This window comes from Schistocerca serialis, chromosome 1, assembly GCF_023864345.2.
Source record: "Schistocerca serialis cubense isolate TAMUIC-IGC-003099 chromosome 1, iqSchSeri2.2, whole genome shotgun sequence".
Lineage (NCBI taxonomy): Eukaryota > Metazoa > Arthropoda > Insecta > Orthoptera > Acrididae > Schistocerca > Schistocerca serialis.
This window is the reverse complement of record NC_064638.1, coordinates 923,946,081-923,971,254: the sequence shown is the minus strand read 5'-3', so window position 1 is coordinate 923,971,254 and position 25,174 is coordinate 923,946,081. Positions and strand designations below refer to the sequence as shown.

Below are 25,174 nucleotides of genomic sequence, written 5' to 3'. Positions count from 1 at the left end.
ATCTGTATTCGTGCATATCGCTATCCCATGACTACTGTACGACACTTGATGCTGATACAATCATTCTCTCCGAACAGAACCTCTAGTGTACATAATACACAGTTCCTTACGTATGTTCATGTCATTCCGCATTTAGCGTTTTCTTAGGTGCAAGAAGAGGTTCACAACTCAACCACGAAAGTAATCCTCTACGCCAGGACCGTGTCATCTGTATTTAAATGCTGCCACTAAACACGGTGGCAAGTAACGTTCCCTAGATGTTCCCCAAACCAAATCTCTTTCGTCGTAATGCCACAGTGGGTTTCAACACTTCAAATTCAGCGTCTCTTGTCATCCGCTGTCAAATGGTGTTACTTTTTACGCCACGTCAAGTATCGCTTAACACTGATTGTAGGTATGTGTGACTCAGCGCGTCACCAGTGCAGACATCACTGAATAGTACCTATGTACGTCTGAAACTGGTTACCGTGCCACAAAAAAGAACACCATTTGCGATCTGGACTGACTGCTTTCTTTTAAATTACGATACAAGATCGCTGACGTTCCAGTTGTGAGCTCAGAAATTATCAGGAATGAGTGGCTTTACAGGAGCTGCTCCATCGTTGTATATTATTGTTTTTAACTCCCTACGCACAGTCATTTTGAAAGTTGGTAGCACTGTGGAACTCTGGAGTCATTCCTTCCGCTGATTTCGTACGATTCTTTACAACCATTCCGTTATGCTCAAGTTCCTGCTCAGCTCTCCATGAAGTCCGGCCCGTGCTGGTTTAGCTGAGGTTGTTTCCTCCCTTTCACTTTACAGTCACATCACCAAGAGTCGACTTGAGCAGTTTTAGAAGATCTGAAACGTTTCTAGTGGCTTAGCTCTCCTGGTCGACAAACTCTGCTATTACTGTTTCTCTCCTAACACCACAATAGTTTCTGCTTCCTGAAGGGTCCGCCTATCGTGATACCTAGTAGTCATTTCTGCAATACGTAGGAGTGTCTGGATACTTCTTATCAGTGTAATCACCACTCCAAAGGATGACTGGGTACATTACAAGAATGTCCAGGGTGTCCGAAAAGTCTTTCCCTGATTACATAAATTGATAAGTCAGGCTAGAAGTAAGATACAAATACGAAACTTGTGCCGAATTGTTTAAAACTATCAAAGTTTTTTTTGTTTCAGGTTCGCAGTACTTAAGTAGTGGGCAGTGCCCAAGAAGCCATGTTAACCAGTCAGTAGAAGGCACAGTGTGTCCTGTGGTACCATGACACAGGATCACCAACCACAGTGCAGAGACACTTCCAGACAACATTTGGAAAGAATCCAATTGATGCCAAGAGCATTAAAGCCTGGTATTAGAGGTTCAAGAAGACAGGATCGGTTGCTGACCTTCCGAGGTCTGGTCGACCAAGAACCTCAGCAGACAGGGTGGAAGTTGAAACTTCATAGCAGATTAAAACTGTGTGCCGGGCCGAGACTCGAACTCGGGACCTTTGCCTTTCGCGGGCAAGTGCTCTACCAACTGAGCTACCCAAGCACGACTCACGCCCCGTCCTCACAGCTTTACTTCTGCCAGTACCTCGTCTCCTACCTTCCAAACTTAACAGAAGCTCTCCTGCGAACCTGGCAGAACTAACACTCCTGAAAGAAAGGATACTGCGGAGACATGGCTTAGCCATAGCCTGGGGGATGCTTAGAGAATAAGATTTTCACTCTGCAGCGGAGTGTGCGCTGATATGAAACTTCCTGGCAGATTAAAACTGTGTGCCGGACGGAGACTCGAACTCTGGACCTTTTCCTTTCGCGAAAGGCAAGGGTCCCGGTTCGAGTCTCGGTCCGGCACACAGTTTTAATCTGCCAAGAAGTTTCATATCAGCAAAATCTTATTCAGGGGGGAAGTTGTAAGGCAGTCTTTTCTACGAAGTCCGAAGAAATGGGTGCGCAGGGCCTCACGTGAATTACAGATGCCAAAAAGCTCTCTCCATGACATTTTACGCAAACATTTATTGTTTCGTGCATACAAAGTGCAAATCGTTCAGGCCTTGTTGTCCAATGACAGTACACGTCGATATGACTTTGCGGTCGACATGCTATCACATATTGAGGACGACGATGGTTATCTCAGACGAATTGCCTTTTCCGACGAAGCAACCTTTTTTGTCAGTGGAGTAGTGAATCGCCATAAACAGTCCAAAGATGAATGTTTGGTGCGCGCTATTGCACGATCGAATTATCAGGCCATTCTTCTTCGCTGGGGCTACCATCACATCTGCAGTGTATCTGGAAATGTTGCAACTGTATGCTGTTCCTCAGGTGCTTCAGTATCACCCCGATGTCTTGTTTCAGCAAGACGGTGCACCGCCTCATTGGGGTTTAGACGTCCGCGCCTATCTCGTTAAGACCTTTCCTGGGCGATGGATTGGTTGTGATGGGCCAACGGTTTGGCCTCCACGCTCTCCTGACATAACCCCATTAGACTTCTTTTTATGGGATTATGTCAAGGACGAGGTCTACCGAACACGTGTACCAGATCTTGAAATCCTGCAGTCGTTGAATCGATCCCTCCAGTGATGTTGGCTAATGTGTGGACGGAAACTGAATATCGCCTAGATGTGCTACGTGCTACCAAGGGTGCTCATGTGGAAGTTTCCTGATGTGTGAGAAAAACTCTGACAGTTTGCAAACAATTAGATAACGGTTTCACATTTGTATCTTATTTCTAACCTGAGTTATCAGTTTATGTATTCAGGGAAAGACTTTTCGGACACCCTGTACTTGTTATGGTACATCACACCGATCACAGTGCTAAAGTAATTCAACTTCAGGCCAAGTTGAAACACGGAACACAACTGAATGGCAGACAAGTATCCTGTAATCTCCGTAACAAACTGTTTCAGAATTCCATCCCCTATTTCCAGCGCTAAGCATGCAACAAAGCAAAGTATGTATTTATAAATACTGTTTTGGGCACAGGAAATCACTACGTACAGCTGTCTGTGTAATGGAGGAAAAAGTGAACCTGCACTTTTCAATGCACTAGGTATAGCTGTGACTCCAACAGTGAATGCGATCATTCTCCGTATGTAGACTTCACATATTGTTAACGTTCTTCGGAGGGTGATTTCAGGCATGTACAAGAATAATTTAAAAGCACATAGACGGAGATTCCAACTGAAAAAACAATAAAAGCAAAAAAATGAGAACAAATAAAAAGTTGATACAATGCTTAAAATGAAGTGGCAAAGATTTAGAAACAAAACATTATGTTGTAGCCATTCAAATGGATGGCAGCAGTGATACTAGTCATTTCGATAAAGACGCAGAAACGAATAGATGTTACTTGGCGTAGTTTGAATTCACAAGATTCAGCATACCAACCAAATAACTTAATATCTACGCTACGGCATTGGTTTGAAAACTGGTGTTATTTTCAGTGGTCTACTAAGTCATGTCAAATTCTTTTTGTCGATTACTCGAAAATGAGGGCCTACCAGGGCGAAGGTCCCTCCAAGTCGCCGAAGCGTTCACACGTGGCTGGCGCACTCTACAACATCGGCAGCGATAACCTTTGTTCCGTGTTTTCTTTAGTAGAATTGATCTGATTTTGAAAATTGGTAACGATGTTAGATGTCGTATTCTGAAAATCCGTTTCGAATTTGAGCACCTTCGTACAGAAATGCTTGTTATTTACTCCTGGCACTTCCGGCTAACTGGAAACTGTGAACCAGATGGTGTCAGACTTCAGCATAGATTTCTTACGAACATGTTTTATGTGACGATCGTCAAGGAAGAAAAGTGTCTGGACACCATTGTAACTGCTGGAACTGAAACGTTCGTGAGCAGCAATAATAAGGTCGGTTCTGGAAACATTAGCTTTTACTGGTCTGGGACTTCGAACAGTTAAAATTTATGACTTATCTTTTTAGATTGATATTGGTGTCGTTCGCCACGCCTTTCTTACGAATGGGTCTTGTCTACTGTAATGAACGGTAAGTGGTGTGGCAACATGGCATTTAAAGTAGGTAAAGGCGTGTGCAAAAAGAATTCGTATTGACTTAAGGACACAGGTCATTTTACTTATTAATGTATTGGGACACCGTGCTTTGGTCGTCTATGAGGTCAATTAAGAACTTCCCTTTACTTGTTACTATTAAGGGATACCATGTTTAGTTACCTACTGTGAGGTAACGGCGAATTGTGGCGCCCTGCAAATATTCTAAGTTGGCGTGGCCGCACGGGCCGATCGGCCAGCCAGGGCCCGGCAGCAAACACGTGGTGGCGAACTTTAGCCGGACATTGTCCAACCGCGTGGCTGGGAATTCCATTGTGACGCTGCATCGATGAAGGAGACACGCTGGGAGTGCCAAAGAAGGCGGACTTTGTGAAACCTTAATGGCAGACATTTCACAGTTCGCATAGAAATTAATAGTAGCCAGATGAATCATGATACCTCAAAGAGAAACATGTACATTACCATTATTTGCCCGAAGATGATGATGGTGTAATCAGACTTTCAAAATCTTTATTAGTTTATAGTATTTGACGGTAAATTAAACAAATAACACCCAGCAACGAATTTACAAAATCTGAACGATTCTTCCGATTTCATCGATCTACGTAAACCCAAATTGGTATGAATTACAGGAATGTAACTTAAATAGTACATGATTTATTGGAGGTCAAAGTGGTCGATTATTATCGATCGCGTCAGGCCATAAGTACTCCACAGTTACACGAAAAAACTGTAGCAGCATGCTTATAAATATATTTATTCATCTATGTCTTTGTTTATATCCGATATATACTATTCATGAAGAAATTGGTTAAATATTTACTGTCTTTTAGAAAGCACAGAGACATTAGGCTTCTTGCCTACCTTTTGTTGCTATTCCTTTGATATATATTTATTTAATTTGTTTATGTATTTAATAATGTGTGTTAGAGCGTGTTTATGGTCCAGCCGTAGGAATATTTATTTAATTTTAAGTATTTAAATGTAAATCCAGTATTTCATATGAGTTTAAATATGTTTGTGAGTGTACGTTGGGGTGGAGGCATGGAGAGAGCGCTCTAGCCAATCACAGCGCTCGTGAATGTTGAGACTGTATGGAAGTGGGGGAGGAGGACGGTTTCCGGAGAAGTACGGGACAGGACACGGAGAGGGCTGGACGTGACGGCGCGACGGACGCTCGGTCGCGGGAGAGACTTGTAGAGTGTGGAGCGGTTTGCGCGTGGTCGCGGCAGATAGAAATACTTTGGAGTGTCGACTTGTGAACTTGTGAGATTTCCGTGGCTTCTACAGTGAAGACGTAGTGTGCGTTTAGAAGTGAATATCTCCCGAGCTCTGTTGTTGTTCATAACTAATTACGTGCTGTAGGAATCTATTGTTTCCCTGTTATTCAACTTATATTTTATTTACTTGCTGAGCCACCAACACCAATAAGTGTTTTGCAGAAATATCCAGCATTCTTAAAAGTACTTCTACTATCGTACTCATCATTTAAAGTCATTAAGATAGTACCTACAGATTTTATTTAATTACAATCTTTCATTTGTAAATTTATGTGTTACATTCATAATTCGCAATTGCCGAGTGACAGAAACCTTCGACCATTCGATTCATGTGTGTATTCTTATCGTATACTGTAGACTTAGCAGTATCTGGCCTGTAATGCGGCAAGTACGTATCCCAGCCCCTAGACAACGAAACCAACCAAAACTTTTAATATTTCACCTCTGAGTCGGAGAGTACGTAGTTGAGGCCACACACCTCATTTCATGCATTTTTCTTTCTATTTTGAAAGCCCGTACTACGTCTACCAAGAACGTGTTCTGTGTGTAATACTGGTGAGCATTTGCGGTCTGAATGTACACGTCGCAAACCTGCTCAGTTGCCACACAGGTCGCTGGCCCTGAGGAAAATACAGTACTGCTCACGCCGACTGGTGCGGCGGTCCCCACGCATTAATACGTCGTAAGAGGAAGCGGATGTGACAGGTAATGGCCGTAGAGGCAACGAATTTCCTTCGGAGACCACTGACTCTAAACGAAACAGGTGAAACAGACATGGTACCATCACCCTTGACGTTGTGTACACCAATATGGACCCGACTCCTATTTCAAGCCTGTACAGGAAAACCGTACAGCGGGAAAAACGTCTGAACGTGAAAACAGAGACAACAAGCCAAATGGAAACTTTCCACCAATTCTCAAAGATTGATCTTCCAATATACAATCAATAACAAATATTATACAACGAAAATAGGCCTGCGGATTAATAGAGAAGTTGGAAAAAATTACAAAACAGACCATAGATTCAGTTAAAGCTCACGAGAAGATCGCTCCACAAAAAGTGAAAAATGGTACCAATTTAGAAATGTATATCCCCGAAAAAGTCCCAAAAGCTCAACAGGGGCAATTGGTGGATGGAACAGGTCCAAGATATGCATCACAACATGGAAGCAAGGGATAATGATACACCCACTCGTATGTAGGCAGGAGACCTACAACAAAACAACTCTTAATGTATGTAGAACACAAAAGGAAGTTACATGCAGATGCCTTACTGATTTTTTAAATGTGAAACCGACGTACACAGTGCACGAAGATTTTACTTTATCGCGTATGTCGAACTATTAACCTCAACAATGACGACGGGTCCTGCACTACAGTTCTCATCCGTGACGGTATCCCCCATAGTCATTTGAGACACCTTCTGAATGGAAGAGTAGTCAGCGTAAACATTAATGGTGTTCAGGTCGATAACATTTGCGCACCATACGGAAGACACAACAGGCAACGAATGGCAAACTTCTTCAGAAATGGTTCAAATGGCTCTGAGCACTACGGGACTTAACATCTCTGGTCATCAGTCCCCTAGAACTTAGAACTACTTAAACCTAACTAGCCCAAGGACATCACACACATCCATGCCCGAGGCAGGATTCGAACCTGCGACCGTAGCGGTCGCGCGGTTCCGGACTGAGCGACTAGAACCGCTAGACCACCGCGACCGGCAAACTTCTTCAAGACCGAAATCCTCGAACTGTTTGAGAACCACGTACACAGCTTAATCCTCGGCGAAGACTTTAACTGCAAAGACCAGCGGCCAAACATAAACAAATGCACTGAATTCGAGAATCTCGGAGAAGTGCTTCATCTTACCAATACTTGGAAGAGGACGCGCAGTGATCATTTAGGGCTCACGTACACATGTACTCATTCGCAAGCAGGCTGGACTGAACTAGTGTCTGACCGGACATTAGAACAAAAATTGTGAACTGTGAAGTAGTCACAGTAAATATATTCGACAACGGCACGTAACAGCCTTATACCAAAGTAGCGCACCAGAACATATGGCGCGGTAAGGGATGCAGGAAAGTGAATAAAATATATCAACGATAAATATCTGAAAGAAGAAATACTTCAAACATGGTGAAGAGTAATCTCCCGGGTGATTCACTGTCCAGTTACCATGAATTGATGGGTCAATCTAGCGAAACCTAAACTACGGACGGCAATAGTGCTATACTCGAAAAGTAAATATCAATCGGAGAAACATACCATCAAATATTACTACCAGTATCTGCGATAACTGTACCAAAGTATGTATAGATACAAACACTTACAGAAATTTCCAAATACATAAAGCAAATATAGCGCGTATTGGAAGAAAACAGGTGGAAGTGGCGATAATTAGTTCAAAGTCAACAAATAGTTTAGGTGACGAAAGAGTGTCTTTGTTCTATATTAGCACTACCGTTCAAAGTAGAAAAGGATGACTAATTGATGCCGTCACCGATCCAACAAGAATGACATATATCAAACAGCAAGAGATCGTGCAACACGCCCACAGGTGTCTTACCGAGAAGAAAACACCAAATTTGAATTGAAGAAGGACACGAAAAATCATGTCGCACCATATCAGTCTTTATCTCGAAAGTTCTTTCACTGTGGGTGAACTGAAAGCCACCGTGGATAAGGCGGCAACAGGAAAATCAACCGGGCCTGTTGGACAAGTGTCGACTTTTATGAGCACTATTGGAATATGTTAACAAAATAGATAAAGCAAACGACAAACGATAGGTGGGAAACGGAATATGTCACTGCAGCAACCACGGAGGGCATCAAGTGTTTGATCAAAAAGAAGAATAGCAAACTTATAGAGGATATGCCAGTCATCCTTCTCAATGCAGATTATAAAATCATAGGCTGAGGTGCCAAACTTAGACTGATTGCTGCGCTGGAACGATCTTCATGTAGATTTTACAGTTACTCTAAGAGAATATCCAGTCAACAGCTTGTGCAGTCAGGGACATAATCTGTAACGCGGACGAGAAGAAATTAAACGAAGGTCTCCTCTTTATAGTTTTAGATAAGATATTTGATCGAATTAGCCACAGTTACGCGATTAAGTTCTTCAACGTACTGGATGTGGAATCAGGTTCGTTCATTTGTTACAAGTAATTTTACAACATACATCATCCAATGTTCTTATAAATGGACGCTTTTCAAAATCCATTGGTATCGACGAAGCTGTAAGACAGGAATGCCGCCTATCCATGACTTTATTTCCTTCAGCCATCAAACCATTCATGAAAGCAATAGTAGAGGCAACAACGTGCTTGATATAGAAGGCATGCAATAACAAGCAGGGCAGCAGTTGATGATATAAAGTGAAATGGTAAGGAGCTAGGTAGTCGAGTGGTAAATTGCTGAACCTCAATAAAAACCGTACCTCCATAAAGAAATTTATTTAAAATATTTAAGAACCAAAAGAGTGGAAACAGATTTGACCTATTCTTTTACAGCAAAATACGTCAGCTATGGACAAAATAATTACCTTGATCGGAATGAACTTAATTAAAAACATCTCCAACTGGAAGCAGTTATTAAACTCACTATTAAAACTTTAAGCTATTTAAATAAATTCTACAGCAAATGATAGCGCTTATAGTTTCAGTCTTTTACAACACAATAAACAAGTTACACATAAGACGCCAAATATATAAAAGCACAAATTTCGATAACACACATATTCAATAAAACAGCCGTTCCTAACTCCAACAAACAAAATGTACTTAAAACCTGAAGACAAACATTAAATTATTACACAACAGCCATAGTTAAAGATGCCGTTTAGTTTAAAGTACTTTGTTTGAAACAGTTCTCCAACGGCTCAGGAAATTTACTGGCCATAAACTGGAAGTATTGATTAACCGTTACTATAACTGACTCGTAACAGTCGGGTCAGAACTGCACATAAATTTCTGATAAATGACAACTCCTTCTTACGTGTAAGGCAGCGGGACATGTATTATTTGACATTACACTTGATTCTAAATATAGCTAACGTCGCGCTGCATTCTCCATGGGCTCTTAGTAAATCACAGCACAACTGAATGGAAACCAGGAGCATATAGACTGACAGGCTCCCTAGAACGAACTGGATAACTTCTTGAAAGAACGTGCTGCGACAGATGATCACCATACTAACATTGAAGCAATTCGCTTGAAGATGCTGGTCCAGCGCCACAGTATGAACTACACCGACACAAAGTGCCATTTTGAATATACGGCCCAGCTGCCGTGCTGAGCACGCAACGGCTCCGCTCAAGACAGACCGTTATAGAGGTAAATCCGTCCGCTATACCTTTGGCTAGTGAACCATCAAGAAGAATCACGACTCTTCACGGGAGACTGAATGCTTACAGCTGGTTCTCAACTGCATTCCACGCTGCTCTGCCTTCCTACGTCAGGCCACACCAGATAGCTGAGCGTTCTTGCCGAGAAACCGCGCTCACACTGCCTGCGGATCAAGGCAATACCATCACCTGTTACTGCTCCAAGAGCACTGAAGCCAGAGAGAAATACCCACACAAGCGCAACTATCTATCCACACATCTTCCGTCTGTCCCCTGGTGACAAGCACCGATAAGAGCAAATATCTCTTACTCGCTACAAGCTTAACAGAAAAGTAACGCGCCACGGTTCAATATGTGGCAATACCTTCACAATCCAGGAGCTGTCGTCTGTAAAGAGAAACTACAAAAAAGTTGAAAAATTTGATCTATGTGCAAGCTAAATATTCTTGGTCCACAAAATAGGCCAATCTGATCCCCCCGATGCAGAACTGCTCAAGAGTTTATACAGGGTTGGTACATAGAAACGTAGCGTCTTTCCAGAGGATAGATGCAGATACAGGTGCAAAAAACAGAGATTTTAGTCATCAATAATATATTCTCCATCACTATTTACAATAGCCTGCCAATGTGTATGTGTGTGTGTGGGGGGGGGGGGGTTAACTTTTCGATTCCGCGACTGTAGAAATCACAAGGTTGTAGGCGAGGAGCTCGTCAAGCCATGTGCGAAGCGCAATTGCTAGTGTTCTTCAATTACAAGATAACAAATTCTTGTTTTGTAATTAATGGCGATTTACGCAAGACAAATCTCTCTACGAGTAGCGTATTAGAAATAACTGATCCAAGACCTGTATCGACTGACGCATCTACGATACTTCCAGAAACATCTAATTCTTGTGGAATGTAGCTATTACCAACACTCGATACTAAATAATTATGAAATGAAACACTTTCTTTTGCGACGAAATTGATGTGTTGCAATTTTATATTTGTAACTCCATAAAAATTTTAATACTTTCTGATAGACTGCCAAAGAAAGTTTCCATAATTCGTCTAACTTTCATCAGATGGCGGTTGTCAATCGAATTTGCTTTGCAGTTTCAGTTACTCTTTCTGCTTGATTTTAACATGCTACTTCTGCCATATTTTACAAATGAACTGCTAGAGTTTTCTTAGTGAAAAAGCATGGACAAATGGAAATATATGTTCGGCCGTCTTCTTTAAATATTTGTGAAATCTGAGTTCCAGGAACTATTAATAGGTTATTCTAAGTTTTTAATACTGTGGTTGGTAGAACTTCCCATCGCTACCGCACTGTACATACCAAGCCAAGCCAAGGCAAGCACAAAGATATTTTGCATTCAGAACAACATGACCATACTCTGTCTATGATAAGTACATAAATCGGCGCAATTCCTACGGAAGATATGTTTTCGACGAGTATGAATTTTACGTAAACCAGACACTGAGAAAAATTCTACCCCGTATCACATGTAATAATGTAATTTTCTAGTCATCCTTCATTTTTGGAGAAGAATCATTTTCCTCTTTTCTATTTTGCATTTGTTCCAAGGACCAGAGGCAGAAGTTATTCCAATTTTCACAGCAGCCGCAGCATCTTCAGAACAGTCTGTCAATCTGTCTCAAACAATACAGTGTCTGGGAGTAGGAATCATAGTATCAGATAAAGTAAATACCATTCATTCATACAAAAAAATCCATACGGAAAATCATCCTGAAGATATTTTTGGAATAAATGAACTGACGACTAATTTAGACAACATAAAGACAAAAATTACATTAAGAAACTTTTGTAGGCGTGAGACCATTGTTAAAAATGTGACTAAACAGTTGAGGGAGGGAACATGTTATAAAAGAAAGCCTTTCTTTACCAGTAATGCGACTTTATTTCTTCATGAAATTCGAGCTGTAATGATTGGTAAAACTTTTCATTTCATTGTGAAACGCTCCCGATTGGTTTGGATATTATTAATCACCGACTAGCAGCCTAATAAATGAGTCAGACTGACCGAGTCCTAAGGATAATGACTGATCGGCCAAAACTGCCGCGTGATTTGTTTCGTATCAGTGTTTCGGCTACTGAATAATGAATTTGACACAATCAATAAGGTTCTATTGCTATAATATCACTACTGTGTTCCGCTGTAACTAAGTGTTACACTCTTGATTTTACACAAATTTGAGGCAGTCTCTTCCTTCGCCTTTAATTTAATGATGGTTGTATTCATCACAGGTCGCTCTTTGAATCTTCACAAGCTATTGCATTAATTAGCGCAAACAAACCACAATTTTCACTGCAGTTCAACTGTAGATGGCCGGTGGAGCTCACGTAAAACGCGTAATCACGGTACGAAGTAGATACTTAAAACAATATTTCAAAATAAACTCCTTTGTTACAATTGGAAAATTTGCTGAGGATCAACCCGAAGCGTCGAGGACAAGATTCGTCCGCGGTGGATGAGAAGTTCTAGGCGCTTCATTCCGGAACCGCGCTACTGCTACGATCGTAGGTTCGAACCCTGCCTCGGACATGGATGTGTGTGATGTCCTTAGGTTAGGTTTAAGTAGTTCTAAGTTCTAGGGGACTGCTGACCTCATATGCTAAGTCACATAGTGCTCAGAGCCATTTGAACCATTTGAACAAGCTTAGTCGACAGTACGTATTGCAGGCGGCCTTCCGCCACTAAACCACATCCTGTTCTCTTAGAGCTGTCTTAGCCCAATGACTGATAACTGCTGTGTCTCTATGGGGCTCGTGACAATGTGTAACTCCATAATCGATAGTGAGTAGTTTATACAGTGTAATATATTGTGTGAAGTACAAAGTGTTTACTCTTTACTGCTTCAAGTCTCTGCATTACTGTAAGGAAGTGGAGTTTAGCAAAATATGTTTTGTAGAATTATAACTGTGTGCTTAAATAATGGAATTTTATTAAATATGTTTGTTTATGTATGAGAAACTGCAATGTGAAAAATGGTTCATACTTAGGGATTTTGTATTGTATAATATAAAGGGCATAGTGATTCCCCTCTGCTTCGGAAATGGTGTGGCGCGAGCTAAAAGGTGGAATTGGCGCTCAGGCTGAGCGGGAAGTTAGAGAGCACTATAGGCAGTCAGTAGCCAGCAGCCGACCAGTCAACAGAGAAGGTGCCGAGCGAGGCATCCAGTATCTAATCTGAGATGTAATGGCCTTGGGTGTAATTGTGGCTGTAAACTGGTGCTCTCGCATTGGAAATGACTCTAAGAATGACATTCACGTCGCCAAGAAGAACTAAATAGAGCATGTTACTGCCAAAGGAGAGACCAGGCAGTCGCCACGTGCTCGCCACCACTATTGTGCCACTACTTCACCAGATCCGAGAGGTTAGCACTGCATAACAGTATGAACCAGGGTGTTTGTGTGATTTGATTTGCAATAATAATTAAAGTATTGCTGAACTTTGTGTTCGAACCATAAATTTACTCCTTTTGTGGTACGTAACAGGGTCTTCTCCTCAAAATTATTAAACACAGAGTGAAAACTGACAATAATCTGTGTTATTTGCTTGTGCCTAATTTCTGAATGCAAAAATATATAAAAGTGGATAGTCAAATTAATGGTTTCATTGAAATCAAGGGAGACACTTACTGATGAATTTATAAAAATCTCCAACGTGTTTTGCTTCGCTTTTATTTTACAAATGTCAGTGTTTTAATGTTCAGTAGTATAAAAGTTGTCAGTGAAAAATCACTTACTTCACAAGTGGTGTTATAAAGCGTTTGGTTTTGATGCTATTTGAAGTTGAACTTTTATTTGAAGTCATTTCTGAAGTTGTAGAGAGTACTGTCAGTACAAATAATGTTAAAACTTTGCAAGATAAAAGATCTTAATTGGGGCAGTAATTCAGCTTTTATCATTATGCAAAACATTTCTGAAAAGTGTATATAGTTTGCTAATATAAAGAAAGAATGGTCTGTGGGCATCATTTCATTCTTTGTATCAGGAAGAAACCAAACTGAATAGTTGTTTTCTAGCTAAAGCAACCTGAAGTAATCATTTAAAAGAATATATATAAAAGGTATGTGTCCTGTGTTACCTCATTGCATTTGTGATGTGTATATGTGTGTTAGTCAAACTTTAATTCTCATCGGATGCCACTTAATCTTGTGTAAGCCTTTGGGAACAATTCCTGTGCTAAAGTTGTGAAAGGCAAAAGTGAAAATTATGGTCAACAGGCATAAAGTCCAATTTTTTTATGATTGCTTACGTATGCTGTTCGTAACTACTGCTATTCGCTGTGTAGTTCGTCTGGTTATTATAGGTGTTCATTGCACTTTAATGAGAAAGAATTAATGAAAATTCTTTTAGTATGCCCAACTAGGCAGGCGACCGTTTTATTAATTCATTTACAAGAAATCTGTTACTGTAAATTCTTACAAAAATTCAAGTCCTTTTAATTTCTACCAACAGCCACAGTTACGAAATTCAATTTCGATTCCCTCTATACGTTAGGTTAACGCAAGATCAATGCAAAAATCCTCCCAGAGGGTAACACTTTTGGTTAATTTATGCCATATTTTACAAATGAACTGCTAGAGTGTTATACTTGGTTTCTTTGTGACAAGTTAGAAAATTCTGTTATCTGGAAACAGTGTAGCACACGCACGCACGCGCAACGCCCGTAATGTTATAAATGGACTATCTATATCTAGCCTAACTCGACCTGTTTGAGGTAAAACTAAATTTATTTTTACGCAACTGGCTGCGGACCCCTTGCAACTGTAAATAATGAAATGTGTTTATTGTCGTTTTGCTGGTTTATTAGTACCAGTTTCGATCTTAAATGTTTTGCATGCTCTGTAATATGCCTTTCTGACTGAAAAATCGTATAAATAGTGAATTTTACCTATACCTTCAAGTAACTCCTGTCTAGCACCTCACAGATTGCAGAACATGTTGTGTGCAATATGTATCTTAATGTTTGCCGTTAAAATTTTGTACAATATTTTACATCATCGTAACTTCGATGTTAGTTTATGGAAGTCGAAGCTTGTTCAACTTTGTTGCTGTTTTTCAGTTTAAAAAATATTGAGAGAGACATCCACCAATCACATGTCGTCTTTGGCCCACCAATTCCACATAATATCCTGCGTAACATGAGTAAAGCTTCAACAATATGGTAGGAGCTGTGAGGAATCCGCTTACAACAGACGACTGTATAGTGTGTCATGTTTTTATGTTTAACATTCCTTGCTACCTCCCAAAGATTCATATGGAGTAAACAACAAGAAAATATCGTCCGCTAGAACAAATAACAAAAGTAGATGGCACGCTGCTGATACGTACGGTGTAGTGAAACGACTGGAGCCAGCTGCAGACGGAAATGATAACACGGAACCAGTCATAAGAAGGCTTTTCAAAAGTATTTATGATCGTAGCTTCTCCCAGTCGCTTACGACATTGCAACATTGCTCTCAGTTCTCGGTATGGCACAATAGCATTACTTCACCCCATATAATTTTTAAATAAAAGGATCAATTGTATTTATTTGTAATATGTGAACTATTTTCAATATTTATAACTTATAGAGCGCAGCAATTAGTTGTCCCTTCTTTGTAGGTTTTATTTGGCAAATGCAGATTTCTGCTAGTGCGTAGGCATTATCAGTGCACTATTTCAAAGAACTGTGCTTGACGCCCAAACAACCAGGACCTGACATTTATCGAGACTAGAAAATAGTGCACTGATAATGGCTAGGCACTAGCCGAAATCTGTATTTTCCAAAAAAAAAAAAAAAAAAACTTTACAAAAAGGACGACCGATTGGTGCGCTCTGTAATTTATAAATAATACCACAGTCGCTGGAAGGTAAATTGACAATTTCAATATCATCCAGTTTAAAATTACAGATTCAAAAGAAAAAATACAGGCCACAAATCTTACAAAGAAATAATACTTATTACAAAATCTACTAAAAAGTTGCGTTGACACAGCAATCCACAACCACAAATCTATTTGATGTGCAGTTAGATTTCAACTGTAGATTTCACGACTTGCATTTCGCGGTGTTTTTTTTCCCAAGAGAGCGCTGTTGGACGATGCACCCTCAGTCTGCTCTGTTACTCCCCAGTCACATCCAGGGCTACCGACGAAGCTAGATCGCGTAGGGCAGCCATAGATCTGACGTGGCATCTTTAGGCGGTACGACATCTTCCTGGCTAGTTCGGATCTTACTGGTGGTCTAGTGCGGTCTTCGTAGCCAATAAGACGGAATCCTTTGTTAGACTTCCCTCTCTCTTCCCACGATTCTTCCAGGAGAATGTACTGACGCTGCAACAGGACACCATGTCCCCACAGAAGTCTGCAGGACTTCAGGTGGAAGCATGAAGATTTATCTAGTACACTGCGGATCGGAAATACTCTCGGCGGTATGGGACTCTGAAGCCAGATTCCTTCTCTAACTGTGGTATGTGATCATCACACGCCTGGCGGAGCCCTGTCTGCAAGGGTGTGGAGCCAACATGACGATGCAGGCTTCATCGTTTCAATTACAGTGTGCAATGAGGCATGCAAGAGCATATGGGCGGAAAGTATATTCGTACACCGACCGCTCTAGACATTGGACCCCTTACGGTTATGAAGATCTGAAAGAGGGCGAGGTGATAAAAATATATAGGTCCTTCTTCTGTATTAACATATAATTATGACTTCGGGTAAATCTGATGTATGACTTAAGGACATACTTATACTAATTAGAAAAATCGAGACGATAATGAAGGGCTGTTCTCTTCATGATTTATTGAAAGTGAATAACCCATGACTTCTTTGCTGCCATTTCCTTCAAAATCAATACTACAACATTCGAGTAAAGCGATACCTCATCATCCAACAAATACGTGGTTTAAGTGAAAAAAGAGACTTTTCACGAAGATTTGCAATGTGTAGAGGTCCAAGCTTCATTCGTTGTACATGAGCAGTAAAGTTGTAGGTACGTACTTTCAAGTATATAGTTCCATTTCCATCCACTTTCAACAATACCTCTCTGAACGTTAATCATATTTTCTGTAGATATTCAATAAATATGGGAATTCGAAACCCTTGTCAGCAGCGATCAGCAACAGTCACATAGGTGAAATTTCCGTGTGGATTAACTTGCAACGACAAATTGTGTGGTTCTGTTCCTCCCCGATCATTGGTTTCATTCACTGCTATTGTTCACTGATGCTGTTTCGTGAGCTCCATACGTCATTATTCTCGGGGTTTGGATACTTTCGATTCATCAACCGTGCTAACAGTTTTCAATAAACCTGGTCCTATTAAAAACACTCTACTGATGAGGTAATTGACTGATGCGTTTAAAAGTCACACAGAACTTCCAGATTTAATAATAGTACTAATAATAGTAATACACTGAATGCTCACAGGTTACTACTATCGTCAAGACTCAAATCAAGGCTATCTTAAGATCAGTTTTGAACGATTCCAACTAAGATTTCTGAAGCAAAGCATTTCTGCTTTGTATAGAACGTTCCTCAAAATTTATTCGAAGGTCCTGCTATTGATGAATTCCATTCTGACAACATCTGCAACAAAACACAATTACAGTAGTAACCGTACACTTGTGAAATACGTAAATAGACACACGCAACACACAAAATGCCAGTCTAGTTCAGTCGGTGGTTGCGGAGCAGACAGTGCTCGTCCAAATTAATAGCGCACAGTTTCTAACGATGGCGACAGATAATATAAACGATATTTTACGATTATTATGACAATCTTCCGGCGTACCTCATCCTTCTTTCGACCAAGGTGGAACGTTTGTACTCGTTAGTGATATGCTATATCAGATGCGTTTTTAAGATTTTAGGAAGAATTGGAGATCCAGGCCTAAAATCTCCAAACCATCCTGATTTAATATCTCTCTGGTTTCATCATAATTATTACTTTATCAGGGGTTCATACTACAAAGCAACTACCATATTCTTCCTCCAAACGCCTTCAGTTTCCCATAACCCTAATGATGTTGTGGAACAGAAGATAAACATTCCTTATTCCTCTGTAGTTGTCCGACGTGGGTGCTGTTTTCGGCTGTGTTGCCTGACTATCTTAAGAAATATATGTCCCACTCTTTAAGTGAACCTAACAATTCGCTTTGCTTTGCAACAATGTTTTCTTCCATGACAGATCAACCAGAAAGGCGTTACAAATATTTTATTCACAAGTTTTATTTATGCATTTTATAAGCAGCGCAGCCAACAGAATAACGACTCAGCTTTGATTTTATTTACTGGCGGACAGGTGTGACGGAATTCCGTGCGAGCTCATACAAAGCCGCAGGGAGCCAAGTTGCGGCATTAAACTGCAAAATGAATTAATTGCTCAAAAATCGAAAAGAGCTGAAAATGTGACACACAAAAGCGTCGCGCATTATCGAAAAGCTTTGTAGGTCTTGTCAAAGCGAGCGAAAAACAATAATTACAGAACCGCTCGGAAAGAATCCGCGTTCAGAACAATTTAAATTATTTATTTTCCAGGAATTTAACGCTTTCATTCATACAGAATTTTTCAGTTCGATCTAAACTGCTATCGTGAACTGTATACACCACAAATTATTATTAAAAGGGGTAAATGTTCGTTACGTCTCCAAAGAGGGATAAAAATCTCTACCAATTGATAAAAACTTGTACAAACGATATATTTTCTATACTCCGTATTTTATGAGAATAATCTTGCTATTTCATGGGAAAACTGTGTAATTTCATAAGGCATTAAGTAACGTATTTACAGGCAATATAAACAAGCTGAGGAGTATATGGGACGAATAATTGGGAATTCTGAAGAGTTAGAATTGACTTGTGAATCATAAGTAGAACAATCGTTCTCAAAAAATGCTTCTTGTAATATTTCCCAAGTGTGTATCACTGGTTGTACTACAGAAAAAAAAGATGTAAATTAAAGCTTTCGAAGAAGAGGAAGGCAGTTCGACACGGATTCGGGTTTTGTTGATACAGCCGGCCGCGGTGGCCATGCGGTTCTACGCGCTCTAGTCCGGAACCGCGCGACTGCTACGGTCGCAGGTTCGAATCCTGCCTCGGGCATGGATGTGTGTGATGTCCTTAGGTTAGTTAGGTTTAAGCAGTTCTAAGTTCTAGGGGACTGATGACCTCCGATGTTAAGTCCCATACTGCTCAGAACCATTTGAACCATTTGAACCATTTGTTCATACAGCTTAGGCAGTCAAGGAAGTAATAAGTAAAACAGTGTAAGCAGGGATGAAATTTGATGAGGTCAACAGTTCCCTTAGAATTCTGATAGACAGGACAATTCAATTAACTACAGCAATCTCCCCATCATCTGGTTTGTAGATCATCCGGTTTGTGGATTATCCTTGTGCTGATCACGGATTTGAAATAATTAAATAAGTACCGAAGCCTGTAATATTCTCTTATAAATAGACCATATATTTTAGATTGGGATACTCTGTTATACACGTGATCCATATTTTTAAAAACGGAAAGACAATGCAGGTCCCAGTTAGTTTATATTACTTTTAAAATTCCAATTGTGACGTCTAATTCCTGATTGATCTTTATTGATTCAAATAGTTGTGTTGTGTGCACACATGCGTTGGGAATGGGCAGTCATGGTTGGCATGGATGTGGATATCTCTCTCCCAGCTGCTGTGGCTGGGACAGTCCTGCAGTCGATGGATAGCACACTTTCCGATCTCGACTTTGTGTGATACTCAAGCATCGTTTTTTTTTCTTTTTTACCAAAAACTTTGTAGTCGATGAGGGTGTTTATGCTCTCATTTGTCGGTGCATACAAGACCTGGGATATATCTAACACTAAGATCTATCGGTGAAGGAAATTTCATTACTTGATTTGCATAGTGTTTACATGTGATAGTCAACTTTTGAAAACATGTTTTATTGTGAAGAAGGATCATTGTAAAGTCGAAGTGAGTGTTTTATGTGATGTATTTCACTCCTGTAAATTGTTAGACAATTAATTTGGCAGGGTAGTGTAAATAGATTATTTCATTCTACTTTTGATACCAAAATTGCGTCAGCTTTCTCTTTGTCTCCAGCATTAGCCAATAGGTAGACAGTATTCTGAGGAGAGATGAAAACCTCCATCTTTGTGTTTGGAGACGTTGGTTCACACAGACAAGCTGGGAGTGGTCTCTTTAGAGAGATGGAGACAGGAAGCGAGTCTAGAATTTGCTGATCAACATGAGGCCGTCACCTGATGCTTCGTTTGGTGGCTGTGAGATCAAAGGAGGCCAATATCCAGTCCGTGGTTGGTAATATCTAGTAACATCATCTTCAATTAGGACTCTGGACTGTTTTGACCTTCGTGGAGGCGCCCAGACAATAGATAAACATGCAGGACACCCCAAACAGTGCCTGTTATACTGCACTTCATTACATTCCAGGTAAATAACGTTATTATGTCATGAGGATTAGAGGTGGGTGGTCAGGTGCATGTCCACCCAAGTGAGGGAACCCTGTCTCTCGCAAACTGATTAAATAAAGAATGTCTATCAATATATTATTGTCTTTGATTTGAATTTCATGTCATGAGATCGTTCCTCTACAGCACTGAATGAGTCCTTTTCGTAACAATTTATTTTGGGATGAATGGGGACAGTGGGAGCGAGGGTAGGTGGGGGGGGACATCCTCTGGGGGTTGCACTGTGCACTAACTCAGTCAATCTGTGCATGCTAAATTAGGGCACATGTAGTAACTGGGTGTGAGCCTTTCCCACCAGATAAAACTGAGATCCAGCTCCTTTGAATTGAATTTTATAAATAAAATGTATATTCTATGCTATATAATTGAATTTCCTGTCGTGAGCTCTTTCCTCCAAAGCACAGGCAGCATCTTAGCACCCAAGGCAAAATCCATCCTCAGACATATGCCTTGGAAGCAGTTCTCACATACATCAGTATTGCACAGTGGAACATTTTCTACAGGGATTCGTCAGGTGCTTTCATTTGCAGATTAGGATGACATCTAGTCTATTGGTCGTGGGAGCCGAGTAGACACTCTTCGACAGGCAGATGGCGAGACCACTGAAGGACATGTTGCTGTGCACGACATGAGCAAGCTCGCATGTGTGGTGGCACATGCCAGCATTGGGTGTAGGCCAGCGGACAGGAGGCAGCGGATGGCACATGCTTCATGATTGAAAGATTTTTAACATTGTAATTACATGTTTCCTTATGCAATTGCGATAAAAAAGCATTCGATTTAATTACTTCTTTCCAATGTTTTTTACAATAACAACACCTCCCTAAATAGCAGAGAATGGTGAGAAAGAAATATCCAACCTCTGTAAAATGAATTTGTTATAAATAAACAATATACCCTCTTCTATGTAATTGAATTTACTGTCAGGTGATCATTCGTCTCTAGCATAGTGCCGCCAATTTACTGAAAGGGGAAAGAAAGGGGAGGGGAGGGGAGGGTTGGAGGTTTACCAGAGGGGAAGTGGTTAATTAATTGATCAATTTAATTATGTAGGCAAGCAACATGATAGAGTGAGAGGGAGCTATTCAGATAACTTAGGCCTGAAAGTGTACCTGTATCAGTGAGTGGAGGGTTGGAGGTTTCCTGAGGGCTTGGTGGTCTAGGGGGAGGAGGAACAATATGTTAAGGACCTGTCTGTCAATCAAGAAGAATGATTATCTCCAGGGAGTCATAAGCCTCTTAGCTGAACAATTGGTTAAGTACCTATCAATCAAAAGAGAACGATAGGTTTGTCCCTGAAAGTATAGGTCCCTTCACACAGGCAACCTGCACTAACATACTGCGCCAAAACTCTCTTTGCACCACTACTTACTATTAACTCGATGCAACAAATGATGGTACTATCAGAGTAGCCTAAGTGCTGTTTCTTCCTTTGCATACTTTGAAATTTGATATGCAAACTCGGTTGACTATCATTCCGGTGATGGTGGCTATAAATGTGTTTCGTGGGGAACCATTATAAACTGGCCATATTAAGCACCTCCGACAACACAGATGGTGTGAAGTTCACAAATTGCTCACAATGCAGTTCTTCTCGGCGGTACCCATGCTATTTGTAAGAGATGTAGACTAACATTAATAGAGCTGGCTGCCTTCATTTCAGAGAAACTGTTCCACATAACCACCGCAGCTTCAATGCCAACATAAACATGCTTCCAGCGCCGACACGCCACCTTGCACACAGTCCCTGCCCAAGCTGTCTTCCGCTGTTCTGATCAGCCAACAGGCAGGAGGAAAACTGGTCATATTCGCTGCAGTCATAGCCTTCCTTTCTGAGACCAGCAGAGCTGTTTAAATCGTTTTCTCCGCCAATGACCCCTGTCGACAGGCCAGAGATCCCGCCTATCTCTCAGCAAAAATAGACGAGTGTAATAACCATCAATACACACACTAGCATGGGTCAATGATGATCCTTCATTTGCAGATGGCTTGAAGTATTCGACCATTCACTGGTTCCGATGATCTTCTGAATAGCTTATATTTCTTTCTGATGGTTCCAGTATGTGCTCTTTCTTCTTTACTAATTGTAAGTCTTGAATATAGTAGTGGAGATGTATCCATCCTTTCTTCATATTTATGGAGGCAAAAAAATTAACATTTTATGAACTACTGGAACTCGTAATTACTTTAGTTAACAAAGAGTCGAGAAAGCATAACCACATGGCACTACTGGTTCACATAGCTGTATTTTGGATCAGAACAAAGCAACGTCGTGGAAATCTTATTACTCGCACAGGAAGAATAATTAAAAGAAAAGGAACCACATTAAATTCTGTCTAATATCCCATACTTGGAAAAAAGTGTTCAGCATTGCAAGACGTCCATTTATACTCACCATCGCCAACAGACTGCCTTGGGGCAGTCGCAGTAGAGCGCTTGAAACTGCAACGGTAGCGAGTGTAACACAGAGGACGCCTTACGGTCAATAGCTGCCTAAAGCTCCGAGTGCGAAAACAGGCATGCCCTATTTAGCCAATCAACAAAGATAAAAAGAAAGGTCGAAATGCGTGAAAATTCGTGCAGTCGCTATTTTTGTGCATTGGTAGAAGGGAGAGCAGTGAACAAAATACTAAAACTCCTAACCAGTGGGGTGTGATTATGTGGGCAGGGGGCTCATTTTTTTTATATAAAAAAAGTTGTATAAATTTTTTTGTCTAGAACTAATAGTTTCCGTATTACAGGTGACGGGAAGATCGTTGTGTATTAAATGTAGTGCTTAAACGGTATACAAATAATCTTTATTGTCAAATGGGTTAAGAGCAAATACTAAATGTGTGTACGACGTCTAAGGGAAATAGCGCCGGTTAAGGGATGAACTATGTTCTTGAGATTCAAGGGAGTGTCGGTTAGAAGCGCAAGGGAAGGCAGGTCGCCAGATTGTGGCCAGTCACTTGCCTTCTTCATAGGCCTGGAAACTGAAGAGCAGTCAGGTTATTCACTTTACCCCATTACAGGAAGTCTCACGAAGTCATACCGACCCTTCCGCTGTGCGCCTTAAGAATAACTGGCGACGCAGTGCGCAGACATTGCCAGTGGGTGTCTATTTTCCACGAAGTGCATTAACACTACGTGGAATGCAGATAAGAGTTGCTAAAAACACTAATGCAAGAAACGCATATGGAGAGAATCCAAGCAAAGTTCTGCACACTGTTCTACACTGAATAATGTAGGATTAGTCATCCTATACTGCAGCTGTAACGTTCCTCCGCGAAAGGCGGCTTCCTCACCACGCGCACTGCTCAGTTTTCAGGATACAGACTGACTATAGCTCCCTGAATTTCCTGTCCATCTCTCATACTTGAGTAGTCAAAATAACTTCACTGAGCGCGACTTAATATAGCAGAGTTAATTTCAGTTTATGCAATGAGCAGCTACATGCATTTGTCAAGTGAGATGTAAGGGAAAAAAAAGTTGAAGCTAACCACTGTCTTCAACACTTAATAAACTGCCCAAAATGTAACATGTATTTGACAGTGGCGACTTCATTGTCTACGTTATCACTTGGCAGAGCGAGAGTGGTATCAAATGCATCAACAGAGCCTCAGCTCACTCAGCATCTGAAGAAGCTTAGAGACTTCAATTGGCCCCCTCTGCAACAGAAGAAGGCCTCCTAGGTGTTGTGGAACTTCAGACACTTCAACGCAAGTGAAGTAATGCGTTGCAGCACATTACTATTCTACACGTGAACATGATCACTTCCATTCCATTAGACAAATTCACATCTACCTTGCAACATACCCAAAATGAAATGCAACATGCCAGTTTTTCACCTTACTTCGGGACTGCCCTGAAAACCAAAAATAAATATTTGAGAAATTATGTGCAAATATTCTACACATGTTTAAATGAGAGACAAATATTATATTACACGCAGAATACGCCGTCATTATCGAAAATGATTGCCCAATAATAAAATACCGAAAACGAAACATATCCCTGTAACATAACGAGCAGATAATTTCCTAACTAGACAGCAGAGGAAATTCGTTACTGAGTGTTCTTCTGGCCATGTAGTATTAAATTTAAAGAACATACTGATTGTCCAGTACCATACAGCCGACGAGACGCTTCTGCTACAGACCCTCTGTCATTTCTCTAATGATGCCTAACGCAGGTAAGCCATAACTGTAAAAACTGTAGAGCAAGACAGAGACTGGAATACATCCTGCAATAATTGAGGATGTAAAGTTGCAACTACTACTCTGAGATGAAAAGTTTGGTACAGAAGGGAAATTCGTCGCGGGCCACATCAAACCATTCAGAAGAGTTATGACTTAAAAAGAAGGTCATAACGTGAAAAATCAGCAGTTCTACGCTGAAGCGACTTCTCTGCATCTGACATATCAAATTTACTCAATGCCTTACGCTATACATGAAATATTCGTAGTAGTTCATCCCGGTAAAAAGGGAGATTACTGAACAGTGATAAATTTCTATCCATAAATGAAAATAGATTCAGAAGACATCACTACGGCGTCACACAGCTCACCATTTTTCACACGATATTCTGCGTATGATTGATACTGGCCGGGCACCGAACTGAGGGACACAAAGGTACCAAAAAACAACCCACTGGGGCTTTAATACCATTTGTGTAGCGAGGCTACGGGGGTAAAGCGATCTCTAGGGATACAATACTCAGATGCAGGAATGCAAACAACACTATATATTAGAGCAAATTGTTAATTAAGTTGAGCTTGCCAGTGAGTATCGACGCAACGCCTAGCGGTAGAAACAAGTTCTGTATAATTTTGTTCTGTTACTTACGTGGCAACGGTGTCATTTATATGAGCATTTTCGAACTATAAATCTTAGAACACACCCTGCACGCAACGTCAACATCTAATTCAAGTACATCTGCTGAGATACCAATTAATTCCGAATTAATCAACGTTTGGTTCTGACAGCTCCAGCAGCAGCCACCCTTTGCAGACTAAAACACGGGAATCCAGATCCGCCTGTTGCGCAAACAACTGTCTTTTTTTAAATATATAAGTACCAAAACACGTG

General features: G+C 40.7%; 1 non-coding gene across 1 annotated transcript; it reads right to left on the bottom strand.

Moving 5' to 3' along the window:
• Positions 1 to 1,449: 1,449 nt before the first annotated feature.
• Positions 1,450 to 1,524, bottom strand: Trnas-cga (transfer RNA serine (anticodon CGA)). Its single transcript has one exon. It is a non-coding gene; the product is annotated as a tRNA-Ser (tRNA).
• Positions 1,525 to 25,174: the final 23,650 nt, after the last annotated feature.